At 43.1% G+C, this 14,350-nt stretch overlaps 1 non-coding gene and 1 pseudogene across 1 annotated transcript; one reads left to right on the top strand and one right to left on the bottom strand.

Moving 5' to 3' along the window:
• Positions 1 to 19: 19 nt before the first annotated feature.
• LOC141515646 (U6 spliceosomal RNA) lies at positions 20 to 126 on the top strand. Its single transcript, XR_012476408.1, has one exon. It is a non-coding gene; the product is annotated as a U6 spliceosomal RNA (small nuclear RNA).
• Positions 127 to 7,910: 7,784 nt separating this feature from the next.
• On the bottom strand, positions 7,911 to 8,798 carry LOC141511811 (small ribosomal subunit protein uS2 pseudogene; annotated as a pseudogene).
• Between the last annotated feature and the right edge of the window lie 5,552 nt (positions 8,799 to 14,350).

The raw sequence follows: 14,350 nt of genomic DNA, 5'->3' as shown, positions 1-14,350 counted from the left end.
CTCAAAAGAATTTAGAATGGTGCTCACTTTGGAAGCATATATACTGAAATTGGAATGACACAGAGCAGATTAGCATGGCCCCTGTGCAAGGATGACACGCAAATTCGTGAAGTGTTCCATATTTTTGAAGGAAACCAAATTGCTAGTATCATAAATGAAAAAGGTGAACTCACCACCAATGAAGAGGAAATTAGAGTAATAATTGGGAATTATTTTGCCTACCTGTATGCCAATAAATTTGATACTCTAAGTAAAATGGATGAATATTTACAAAAATATAAGTTGCCCAGGTTAAATGAAGAGGAGATTAAATACCTAAACTACCCTATCTCCAAAAAAGAAACTCAACAAGCCATCATTAAACTCCCTAAGAAAAAATCTCCAGGATCTGATAGATTCACAAGTGAATTCTACCAAACATTCAAGGGACCACTGGTTCCAATTCTAGGAAAAACAGGGAAAGATGGAACTCTGCCTAACTCTTTCTATGAATCCAATAAGATGCTGATACCTAAAACAAGAAGAATTAAACAGAGAAAGAAAACTATAGACCTATCTCCCTGATGAATATAGATGCAAAAATCTTAAGTAAAATCTTAGCAAAACAATTACAAGTAGTTATCACTAGGACAATACATTTTGACCAAATAGGATTTATCCCAGGAATTCAGGGTTGGTTCAATATTAGGAAAACTGTTAGTATAATTAATTATATCAATAACATACCTATCAGAAATCATATGATCATATCATTCGATGCTGAAAACCTTTTGACAAAATCCAACACACATTTCTGCCAAAAAGACTAGAGAGTGGAGGAATACCTCGATTGTTCCGTATAATAATTATCAGTATCTATCTGAAACCATCAACACGCAGTATAATAAATGTGGAGAGGCTCGAGGCATTTCCAATAATATTAGGGGTAAAACAAGGGTGCCCATTCTCACCACTACTGTTCAATATCATATTTAAAATGTTAGCTTTCGCAATTAGAGAAGAAAAAGAAATGGAAGGAATTACAATTGGGAAGGAAGAGACAAAACTCTCACTCTTTGCAGATGACATGATTGTCTACATAGAGCATCCTAAGAAATCATCCAAAAAACTACTGGAAACAATGACCATTTTAAACAAAGTTGCAGGATATAAAATAAACCCTCATAAATCCTCAACTTTCATATATATATATATATATATATATATATATATATATATATATATATATATGTCTTGTATGATAGAGCAGGAAGAGCTACAAAGAGAAATCCCATTCAAAGTAACCTCAGATGATATAAAATATCTGGGAGTCTATTTGCCAAGGCAGACTCAGAAACTTTTTGAAAACTGTTATAAAACACTTCTCACACAAATGAAATCAGATTTAAATAACTGGGCAGATATCAACTGCTCATGCCTAGGTAGAGCTAATATAATAAAAATGACATTTCTACCAAAACTAAACTACCTCTTTAGTGCCCTCCCAATCAAAATTCCAAAAAAATTACTTTAATGAGTTAGAAAAAGTTGCAAGTAAATTCATATGGAGAAATAAAAAGTCAAGAATTTCCAGGGATTTAATGAAAAAAGTGGAAAAGAATGGGGCTTAGTCCTACCTGATCTAAAATTATGTTATAAAGCATCAGTCATCAAAACTGTTTGGCATTGGCTAAGAAATAGAGTGGTGGACCAGTGGAATAGACTAGGTGCAATAGCAGGAAGTGATTATAGTAATCTGCTGTTTGATAAACCCAAAGAGTCCTCTCTCTTCGATAAAAACTGCTGGGAAAATTGGAAGTTAGTATGGAAGAGACGTAGATTAGACCAACACCTCACACCCTATACCAAGATAAGATCCAAATGGTTACAGGATTTAGACATAAAAAACAATACTATAAGCAAATGAGAAGATCAAAGACTAGTTTACCTTTCAGATCTATAGAGAGGGACGAAGTTTATTACAAAGGAAGAGATGGAGAACATCACTAAAAACAAACTAGGTGATTTCGATTACATTAAATTAAAAAGCTTTTGCACAGACAAAACCACTGTAACCAAGATCAAAAGAAATGTACTAAATTGGGAAACAATCTTTACAACTAATGTTTTTGACAAAGGATTCATTTCTAAAACATACAGAGAACTGAGTCAATTTTTTTTTAAAAAAGCCATTCTCCAATTGACAAATGGTCAAAGCATATGCAAAGGCAATTTACAGATGAAGAAATCAAAGCAATCCATAGCCATATGAAAAATTGCACTAAATCATTACTTATTAGAGAATTGCAAATTAAAGCTTCTCTGAGGCACAACCTCACACTTCTCAGATTGGCCAATATGACCAGAAAGGACAATGATCATTGTTAGAAGAGTTTGGGAAACCTGGGACACCATTACACTGTTAGAGCTGTGAACTCATCCAACCTTTCTGGAGAGAAATTTGGAACTACGCCCAAAGGGCAAGAAAAAATGAGCATACCCTTTGATCCAGCAATACCACTACTGGGTCTATACCCTTAAGAGAAGATGAAAAAGGGTAAACACATCACTTGTATAAAAATATTCATAGCAGCCCTGTTTGTGGTGGCAAAGAACTGGAAATTAAGTAAATGTCCTTCAATTGGGGAATGGCTTAGCAAACTGTGGTATATGTATGTCTTGGAACACTATTGTTCTATTAGAAACCAGGAGGGACAGGAATTCAGGGAAGCCTGGAGGGATTTGCATGAACTGATGCTCAGTGAGATGAGCAGAACCAGAAAAACATTGTCCACCCTAACAGTAACATGGGGCTGATGATCCACCTTGTTGGACTTGCTCATTCCATCAGTGCAACAATCTGGGACAATTTGGAGCTGTCTGCAATGGAGAATATCATCTGTGTACAAATAAAGAACTGTGGAGTTTGAACAAATTATACCCTTTAATTTAGGTTTTGGGGTTTTTTTTTGCAAGGCCAATGGGGTTAAGTGGCTTGCCCAAGGCCACACAGCTAGTTAATTATCAAGTGTCAGACCAGATTTGAACCCAGGCACTCCTGACTCCAGGGCCAGTGCTCTATCCACTGCACCACCTAGCCACCCCTATACCCTTTAGTTTAGGGGAAAAAACCTGGTATCTTATTGTCTGATCTTGTTAATTCTTATACTTTTTGTTTCTTCCTTGAGGATGTGATTTCTCTCTCATCCCACTCAATTTGGATCAATGTATACCACAGAAACAGTGTAAAGACAATTTACCTTCTGTGTGCAGTGGGGGAAGGGAGGTAAGATTAGGGGGAAAAATTGTTAAACTCAAATAAAATCTATAATAAAAAAAAGAATTTAGAATGACCATCCACACTGAAAAAAACAAGTGGATGAAAGATTTGTTCAGACTGTCTTATGTAGTTGGAAGTTCAGCCTATAGAGTTGGCTCATGAGTACATATACCTTGGAGAGACACTATAGATGGAGTGGGTCTCCTAGATTTCAACTAGAGAAGAGGAGAAAAGGCTGGATTGCCTTTAGGAGATCTCTTTGTTCTTTTAATAATTCCAAACCTCTTCATGAAACAAAATTGGGATTAGGGGATAAATTTAGATACCATCAAAAGAGGAGATGTCATTTAGTGAAGATGATTGAGGGAGGGAAGCAATGGGGGAAAGGAATATTCTGATTAGGGAATCAGTGGTGGTATGAGATAAAGTGTAGCTAAGTAGAAGACTACAGGAGTAAGAGAGAGAAAATAGGGCAGCTAGGTGGAGCAGTGGAAAGAGCACCTGCCCTGGAGTCAGGAAGACCTGGGTTCAAATCTGTACTCATACAGTTGCTACTGACTAGGTGTGTGACCTTGGGCAAATCACTTAATCTGCCATTGCCCAACAAAAAAACAGAGAAAGAGAGGGAGAGAGACAGAGAGAGAGAGAGACAGAGAGAGAGACAGAGAGACAAAGAGACAGAGAGACAGACACACAGAGAAAAAAGACAGAGAGAGAGAGATATACACACACACACACACAGAGAGAGAGAGAGAGAGAGAGAGAGAGAGAGAGAGAGAGAGAGAGAGAGAGAGAGAAAGTTTGTTAATTAAATAATAGGCATTCCAAAGCAGACAGTGAAATAGTGAATATTTCTAGAGGGGGAAGCCAGGAAGCCAGGAGACAATAGGGTTATAGTAGATAAAGCCGAAGCAACATTAAGTCTTGGATATTAGTTTCCAGGGATTCAGGGTCACTGTGATGAGAAAGAGTGTGGGTCTCTTGAGATTCAATCTGAAAAGGGACCATTCAAAAGTGGGATAGGTTCCCTTGGGAAATAATAGATGTCTCCAAACTAGAGATCTTTGTTTAAAATAAATTTCTAAAAGATAAATACAATTAAAATAAATTTCTTACGTTATTATTGTCCTGAAGTGGGCAGACACCAGCAACAAGCTTGAAGAATTACATATGCAACAAAGAACAGAAAACGACCCAGCATGAAGCCATGATTTTCCTTTATATACCATTTGTTGTGGCATTGCTGTTGGTCAATTGATTCGGATGTGTCCAAACCCTCATGACCCCATTTGGAGTCTTCTTGCCAAAGATACTAGAATATTTGCCACTTCCTTCTCCAGCTCATTTTTATAGGTGAGGAAACTAAGGCGAATAGGGTGAAGGGACTTGCCCAGGGTCATATAGCTATCAAGTGTCTGAGTCTGGATTGGAACTCACAAAAATAAGACTTTCTTCCTGCCTTCAGACTTGCCATTGCATTCACTTTGCCAGTAGCCTGCTCTTTTTTGGCACTAGGGGCTTCAAAGTAGCCAATGAAGGGTCACTGGACACAGAAGTTATAGAGAGGTCAACTTTTTACAAGTTGGACCTAGTGGGCTCCAAAACCTCTTCTGGCTCTGAGCTTCTAATTCTATGAATTGGTCCAGCCTGTAGTGTAAACACATTACTCACATTTCTGGTGAATAAGATGTTAGTTTACAATACACATGATGTGAAGCAGCTTGGAATCATTCAAAGCAAAATCTCCCAGTTCAAAACAGTCTAGTCTCTTCTTCTCATTTGATTCTGAGTCCTTTCAAAATATATTTACTGATGGACCAGTCTGTGGTCTAGCTGGGTCTCCAGTTGCACTGTATTATCTAAACCACTTGGATTTTATATGTCGTTTATTGCACTGAATTCTTTGAGCGGTCATAGATTTCCTTTAGGAGGTTCCAAAGCATTCTGAGTCTCAATAAAATCCATTCTATGTTACCTGCAAAAAAGGACCCTGCAGTCTTAAGGGACTCCCTCTTCTATTTGGACTTGGAATAGAACATCACATCAGACAGGAACATTTTTAGAGAGCTTATGTCTTCAGACTCGATGTTTTATTTAACCCTTCCCACTACTTACAGTCTCTTTTCTAGGAAACATCTCAGCACTGACATTCTATGTTCTAAGATCCCTCTTGGCTCTCATTCCCAGATCTAAGTTTCTTTTTCACATCATTCATTTTCCATTTTAAAGCCCATCCAGCTCTGACATTTCTGTTTCAAGGTTCATCTCAAATCTTAATACCCATTGGGATTCTCTCCCAATTACGATATGTCACAGTATAAGGTTCATCTCATCTGTGACATTTCTTGTTCTAAGTGCCTTCTTAATTAAAAACAAAATATTTTCTGCTTTTTTAAGATACTTCCCAGCCCTGACATCCTATATCTGACTATTACTGTTGCTGTTTTTTATCATAAGGTGCTGCCTGAAATTAGGGAAAATCTCCCTTGATAGACTGTAAGCTCCAGGAGGGTGCAACCATGTCTTTTATGTGAAGTAATTTCACAGCACAGAGCTCTGACCATAACAAGAACATTCTCAGTTTTTATCGAATGGAATGCACTTGACCTTTGGTCCAGATCCAGGAGAGAAAGAGAAGGCTGATGGGAATGTTTGGGTCACCTGTGGCAGCTAAGAGCATCTCCAGTTCCTGTGTGACTTTGGGTCAGTTACTTTCCATTCTCTGGGTCTCGGATTCCTTATGTGATATCTATGGCTTCATCCAGATCAAATTCCTGCAATCTGGGATCCAGAATAGGGTGGCAGGTTCAGGGTTAAGGGAAGGCAGGGCTTGGGGCTAGGGGGGTTCAGAGGGCTGGGGCAGAGGAGGGGAAGGGGAGGAGCCATGGGTACATTACATCATGGGGCTCCTCTCTGGGGACTCTCTGGCAGCTATTCTTTTTTGTTTGTGTTTTTTTTTTGGCAAGACAATTGGGTTAAGTGACTAGTCCAAGGTCACACAGCTAGGTAATTCAGTCTGAGGCTGGATTTGAACTCAAGTCCTCCTGACTGCAGGGCTGGTGCTCTTTCCACAGCACCACTTACAGTAAGCATGTGTATTGTCACAGAATGTTAGAGTGGACACTGAGAAAGGAAATGACTGATCTCAGGTCTCACAGCAGACCAGGGACAGAGCCAGGCAAAGTTCTTCTAACATGCCTGGGGACCTCTTGGTACAAAAGGAAGGGACTGGTGCCTCAATGTTTAAGAGTAGCAAATTCATACCCTTGAGAAACAAGAGCCTGGACTTTGAGGAGAGGGTGACTTCTGGAGAGCAGAATCAGGAGCAATGAGTAGACATTGGAAAGGAGCCAACCGTGACTCCTTATGAGAGCTGCCCACATGAGCAATGGGCTGCAGGGGGAAGCTGTGAGGTCCCCATAGCTGCAGATGTCCAACTGGATCCTAGAGGACCATTTGTCAAGGAGGTTGTGGAGAGGATTCCTGGGCAAAGTATCCTGATCTTCCCTATAGAGTTTAAGCTCCTTGAGGGGAGGAATTGTTCTTTTTTGTTTTTGTTTTTGTATTCCCAGTACCAGGACAGACTGGACACACAGGTTGTTTGATTATATTATGTATTACAATCATTGCTTGTTGATAAAGGTTGCTCAGGACACACCTACATATTCCTATCCCTTCAAAGAGATGATAGAGAATGGGTTTAGATCTAAGGCTTAGAGGATTACAAAAGGCCTTGCAAAATATCTCAGGTACTCAGATTGGCCAGTATGACCAGGAAGGATAATGATCATTGTTGGAAGGGATGTGGGAAATCTGGGACACTATTACACTGTTGGTGGAGCTGTGAACTCATCCAACCCTTCTGGAGAGCTATTTGGAACTATGCCCAAAGGGCAACAAAAATGTGCATACCTTTTGACCCAGCAATACCACTACTGGGTCTATACCCTGAAGAGATGAGGAAAAAGGGTAAAAACATTACTTGGTCAAAAATATTTACAGCAGCCCTGTTTGTGGTGGCAAAGAATTGGAAATCCAGTAAATGTCCTTCAATTGGGGAATGGCTTAGCAAACTGTGGTATGTGTACATCATGGAACACTATTGTTATATTAGAAACCAGGAGGGATGGGATTTCATGGAAACCTGGAGGGATCTGCATGAATTGATGCTGAGTGAGATGAGCAGAACCATAAAAACACTGTACACCCTAACAGCAACATGGGAGTGATGTTCAACCTTGAAGGACTCGCTCATTCCATCAGTGCAGCAATCGGGAACAATTTTGGGCTGTCTGCAAAGGAGAGTGTCATCTGTATCCAGATAAGGAGCTGTGGAGTTTGAACAAAGTGCAAGGACTATTCCCTTTAATTTAGAAAAAAAAACAGATATCTTATTGTCTGATCTTGTTACCTCTTAGACTTCTCTTCTCTTTAAGGTTATGATTTCTCTCTCATCACACCCCATTTGGATCAAGGTACAACATGGAAACAAAATAAAAACTGACAGAGTGCTATCTGTGGGGGGGGGGGGAGAGAAGCAAGATTGGGGGAAAATTGTAAAACTCAAATAATATCTTTTTTTTTTGATAAGAAACCAATGTTTATTTTCCATCCGCATTTTTCCAACACTATTAGAGCATCTGGGTAAAATTTAGGACCACTTTGTGGTGGTTCCTACCCATTCAGTGGCCTGAGCAGTAGGAGCTGCAGACCAGTGCTCAGTAGCTGGCTGAGCACTCCAATCTTCAGTAGGGAACTGCTGAATGGGCACAGATGGCACCTGGACGCCCTCAGACCAATCAGCCTCCTCTGGCTGAGCAGCAGTGAATTCTGGGGCAGGTACAGTCCATTCACCCTGAAATTCCTCCTTTGTCACTGCCTTCTCAGCTGCGGCCTGCTCTTCCTTTTCAATCTCCTCTGGATCTCTGTAGAAGTAAAGATCAGGCATGACCTCCCATGGGTGCTCACGGGAGATTGTACCATGCATCCTCAGGACTTCTTGGGCCAGCATCCACCACATCAGACCCACTGAGTGAGCTCCCTTGTTGTTACATGGAATGGCAATGTCCACATAGAGAAGTGGGGAGTCTGTGTTGCACAGTGCAATGGTTGGAAGGTTAACATTTGATGCTTCAGTCAAAGGCTGATGATCTGCACGAGGATCAGTGACCACCAAGAGTCGAGGTTCCCTGAAATCTGCCTGGATCTTGTTAGTGAAGGTGCCTGGGGTGAAGCGTCCAGCAATAGGTGTGGCACCAGTGGCAGCAGCAAATTTCAGAACAGCTCTCTGGCCAGTGTTCCTGGATGAGATAACACTAACATCAGCTGGATTTTCAATGGCAACAATGGCACAAGCTGCCAGCAGAAGCTTTTCCCAAGTTCTCTTCAAATTAATGATATACATGCCGTCACTCTACCTTTTATAGATATACTGTTCCATCTGAAAGTCCAAATTGGTGCCACCTAAATGGGTGCCCACAGTGAGGAATTTGAGGACATCCTCCTCCTTCATCTGCAAGACATCCAGGGCTCTGGACATTGTGAAAGTTTCCCTCGAAAGTTACGATGGAAACCGTGAACAACGCCGTATGGACCCCTCTTCTGGGCAGCGCGGAAAGGGTCAAATAATATCTTTAATAACAATAAATTAAAAAAATAACTCATGTAGTTGGGACAGTGGAAAGAGGAGCAGGATTAGGAGTCAGAGGACCTGGGTTCAAATCAATGGCTATTTCTGTGATCTCAGGCAAGTCTGTTTATTTGTTTAAACTTTGCTTTGCTTTTCAGTAAATTATGTGTCTGGACCAACTCCAAGGGCTTCTCCAGCTTGCAGTCTATGATCCAATTCTAGGGAACTGGATGAAACTATTATGGTGAAACCAATATGGTATTGTCCCCATTTTACAGATGAACAAATTGAGCTGAAAAGAATGCAGATATGGGGAACTGAGTCAAATTTATAAGAATACAAGCCATTGTCCAATTGACAAATGGTCAAAGGATATGAACAGGCAGTTTACAGATGAAGAAATTAAAACTATCTCTGATCATCTGAAAAAAGTGCTCTAACTCATTATTGATTAGTGAAATGCAAATTCAAACAACTCTGAGATATCATCTTATGCCTATCAGATTGGCTAATATGAGAATAAAGGAAAATGATAAATGTTGGAGGAGATGAGGAAACTGGCTCGCTGGTGGAGTCATAAATCGATCCAACTATTCTGTAGAGCAATTTGGAACTATACTCAAAGGACTATAAAATTGTGCATACCCTTCAACCTGACATTGTACTAGGTCTATATCTCAAAGACATCATATGAAAGCAAAAGCACCCACATGTACCAAACTATTTATAGAAATTCTTTCTGTGATGGCAAAGAATTGGAAACTGAAGGGATGTCCATCAATGGGGAATGGCTGAACAAAATGTGGTATAGGAATATGATGGAATATTATTGTTCTATAAAAAATGACGAGTGGGTGGATTTCAGGAAAACCTGGAAAGACTTTCATGAACTGATGGTGAGTGAAGTGAGCAGAACCAGGAGGACATTGCATGCATTAATAACAACACTGTGTGATGATCAACTATGACACACTTAGCTTTTCTCAGAAATGCAGTGATCCAAGACAATTCTAAAAGACTTGTGATGGAAAATTCCAGAGAGAGAGAGAGAGAGAGAGAGAGAGAGAGAGATGAACTATGGAGTCTGAATGCAAATCAAACCATAAAATTTTTACTTTTAAAAGTTTATTTTATTTTTTTCCTTCTCGTAATTTTCCCCCTTTCTTCTGATTCTTCTTGCACAACATGACTAATAAAGAAATATATATAACATAGTTGTATATGATAATTACCATATAACTACAGATAATTTGCTATCAAGAAGAAGGGGGGGAGGGAAAAGAAGGAAGGAGAAAAGTATTGAACTCAAAATCAAGTCAGGAGGACCTGAGTTCAAATCCCACCTCAAACACTTAATTACTTAGCCATATGGCTTTGGGAAGGTCATTTAACCCCATTACCTTGCAAAAACCTAAAAAAAGAAATGAAACCTGAAAGCTATCTGCATAAAATTGGGGGAAAAGTGGGGGGGAAGAACCCAGGGTTCTTGACCCCTAATCATTGCTCCATTTGCCACAAGTCAGGGAGACCATCATCAGAACTGTTTAATAGGAAAACTTGTCAGACAGCATGTGCAGAGTAGAAGTAAGTGGGAGAAATTAGAGGCAGGGACACACATTAGGAGGCTGCTTCAGTCCCTGAGGCTACATTAGATGATGAGGGCCTGGATAAAGGTACTGAGAGTGCAGTCATGACCCAATACCAGAACTGGAAGGTGGCAATTCTGCATCAGAATCCTTTATACCCTCTACTCTTCAAATGGTCACCCATTCCTTACTTGAAGACACTAAGGTGACTCCGATACTCCTAAGAATCAGAGTTGCATTAAGGGTAAAGGGTTGTCTTGAGAGGTTTCCCTTCCTTGGCAGATAGTTTACATCCCAAGGAGATTTGTATGTGGGACCAGTACAGTTGAGATTGGACCACAGAGAGCTTTGAATGCCAGGCTCAACTGCCATAGGTTATGTTTTTGCATTTTTTTGGTAGTTTCTGCAGCCCCTGGCTGCCTATACATTCCAGGGGAATTGTAATCCATTTCTTTGTTGTATTTATTTTATATAATCTATCTTTGTTCATGTTTGTTGGTACTTTAGTTCACAAATAAGTAAAGAAAATTTAAACAAATGTGTGAGTGATTGATTTAAACCCTATTACCAAATAGGCCAATCCTTGATCAATTGTTTGCCCTGTGTTGCTGATGACTGCCTCCCGGGCACAGGTGTGGGGTGGAAGAGATAGATGACTCTTTGGGAGAAGAGGTCATGCCAGATGTACCAAAACCACAGGAGAATGACTTGGTAAGGATTCAGGAAGCAGAGGCCCATTCCCTGGAAGGACCTGCTCAGTGAATGAAAGGGTTATGTTAAAGTCAAAGGACAGGCTGGTTTAGGGAGGGATGAGCTCTGGTCGCTTTGGGTCTGAGTTCTGGCTTGATCACTGACTTCCTGTGTGACATTGGGTAAATCACTTCTTTTCTCAGCTTCTCAGTTTTCTGCTCTGTAAAATGAGGCTGACACGCTCTATCTAACTTTGGAGAGTGCTGATGAGGATGGAGTGCTGTTCTTTGGAAGCAGAGACTCAGAATCCAGAATCAAGAGGTGCTGTTTGCTGAGATGCTCAAAATCCACTTCTCCCTGACATGTCATTATCGTCATTCTCTTGTGAGGTAGCCCACTGCACAGTCATTGCTCACCTGGGGCTATTCCTATTTCTCTCATTGTTGCCCTCTCATCTCCAACTTTAGCCCTTCTTAGCCCTTTTTTCCTTTTGTTCCCCATGTTGTAAAGAGAGGGGGGTGAAAGCTGGTCTAGTGTGGTGACTGTAGCAAGTTCCTTCCCCTCCCTAGGCTTATTTTCCTCATCTGTGAAAGGGGAATAAAAACACTTATTCTCTGTCTTGGGATCAATGGCAGAAAAGTGACCTGTAAACCATGCGGAGCTATAAAATGAAAGTCCTGCTATTCCTATTCTCTGTGGTCAAAAAAGGCTCCTGGTTGAGAGAGTGTGGAGGATACATGACTTCAAAGTTGGAAGTGACCTTTATTCGCCCAGTGGAAGCCACTGGGATGTCTCTTTCTACTTTCCTAATGGTTCAGGTGGCCCTTTGACTGTTTTCTAGTCATTTCTCCTCATGTCAGCACCTCCTTCCTTTTATTTATCTATTTATTTGTTCATTTCTTTCTTTCTTTCTTTCTTTCTTTCTTTCTTTCTTTCTTTCTTTCTTTCTTTCTTTCTTTCTTTCTTCCATTTTTTTGGTTTTTGCAAGGCAGCAGGGTTAATTGACTTGCCCAAGTTCACACAGCTAGGTCATCATGAAGTGTCTGAGGTTGGATTTGAGCTCAGGTCCTCCTGAGAGTACCTGGCTGGTACTCTCTCCACTGCACCCCCTAGGCTGCCCCCCACACCTTCCTTTTAGATGGAAGCTCCTTGAGAGGGAAATCCAATACTTTTCACCTTAGCAGGTCGCAGAGCTCACCAAATTGCTCCTTGGCAAATATTTGTTAAGTGAATCCCTGCATTGGTGAATGAATGCATGAATAAATGAGCTAGGGAATGAATGAAGGAACGCTCACGTGAGCTAACGAATAAGGAAACAAGTGAATGAGAGAACGGAGAAGACAAGTGAGCAGGAAAGAGAATGAATGCCTGTAGGAAGGAATGGGGGCACGCACCTGCCCTCTCTGGGTCCCCTCACGTGTAAGATAAGGAGCTGAAGGGGCAGCCAGGCGGTGCAGTGCATAGAGCAGGAGGACTTGAGTTCCAGTCCAGCTCAGACACTTCGTAATGACCTAGCTGGGTGGCCTTGGACAAGTCACTTAACCCCATGGCTTTGCAAACAACCAGAACGAGGGATCTGAGCTGCAGGGCTGTCAGGTCCATGGCCCTCGCGCCCCGCACCTCCTACGGGGGCTCCGGGAGGTCGGGGCTCTTTGACCTGGAAAGGCCGGGCAGGGGCCAGCCCCGGGCCAGGCTGCCGCAGGTGGCCGGCGGGGCGGGGCAGGGCGGCGGCCCGGGGTTGGCCGGCCGCGGGTGACGTCACGGGATGCTCTTCAGCCTCCCGGGGCCCGGCGCGGCCGCTCCGGGCCAGCTTGGGAGGAGGTGGAGGCCGGCCTGCGGAGGAGCCATGTTCCGGCAGGAGGGCACCTGGGACATGTCCTTCGCCGGCTCGGGCTACATGGGGCTCTACCACGTGGGGGTGATCACCTGCCTGAGGGAGCGAGCCCCCTTCATCCTGCGGGGGACCCGCCGCTTCTACGGCTCCTCCTGCGGGGTGCTCTGCTGCCTCGCCGTCCTCGACAACAGATCGGCGGGTGCGTGGCTCCCGGAGGTCCCCGGACCTGCTCTGCTCCCGGGGGCCGCTCCCCGACCCGCTCGGGGGCCCAAGCGCCGCCCTTCTTTGGGGGAGGCAGCTGTCCAGGGTCCTGCCAGGTTTGCGGCTCGGGAGGCAGCAGCCCTGGCCTTGGTTCCGTGGGGCCCGTGGGGCCCACCCTGACCCGGCCTGGGCATCTGAAGAGGGTTCAGCATCCGCTTAAACCTTCAAAGTCGCAGGAAAATGGGGGGCGGTGGGAAGGGAAGGGGTAGGAGGGCAACTACCCCCAAGTCAGAGATGGCAGGCACTGGAGAGGGCATCTGAGAGCTTCCCTGCCTCCTTCCCCTGGGCCAAGGATAAACTGAAGCCCAGAGAGAAGACAAGGCACTCCCCAGGGGCAGGTGGTGGAGAGTTCGGGCGGGGACCTGGCTTCTGGGACTCCCTCCTGGCTCTGACCTTTTGTGAGTTCCTGGAGGCAGCGAAGGATCTTTCTGTGATCTGGAGAGCAGTTCCAAACACGGGGGGGAAAGCCACTGAAAGAGCAGCCTTGTCTGTGTTCATCTCCTGGCTCAGAGCTTTGGCTAGGGAGGCAAGCTAGGGGATGGAGGGAGGAGGGAGGGAGACTGTGCCATAAGAAGGGAAGGTTTCCCTTGTAAAGAGAAGATTAGGGTGGGGTCAAAGGAGCTGCAGCAGACTTCCTCACAACCATGGAGTAGTCTGACTTGGAAGGTAGTAAGCTCCCTGTCGTGGGAGATCTGCAGTCAGAGGCAGTGCCCACTTGTTGGAGGTATTGTGTGAGGATTCCTGGTCATCAGGGTGACCTCTGGGATCCCTCCAACTCCAAGAATCTGTGAGATCATGAAGAAGAGAGCTTGGGACAAAAACAGAAACTCACTGACTCAGATAGCCATGATGCTTTGCAGTTGGCAAAGTGTCGCCTCCATATCAGGCCTGCTGGACAGGTAATACATAGATTATTGAGCCCATTTTGAAACCGAGACCCACTAAGTGGAACCAAGGTTTCTCCAGTGACACTGTCTAAGTGCCAGAGTCAGGACTCAAATACAGGTTTCTTGGTTCAATAAAAGGTGCCCAACCCCCTCCACCATGTGGACTTTCAGTACCATAGGAAATGGAGAGGGGGAATATGCTGC

The sequence above is a fragment of the Macrotis lagotis genome, chromosome 2 (genome assembly GCF_037893015.1).
Source record: "Macrotis lagotis isolate mMagLag1 chromosome 2, bilby.v1.9.chrom.fasta, whole genome shotgun sequence".
NCBI lineage: Eukaryota > Metazoa > Chordata > Mammalia > Peramelemorphia > Peramelidae > Macrotis > Macrotis lagotis.
This window is presented reverse-complemented; position numbering and strand designations above follow the sequence as displayed.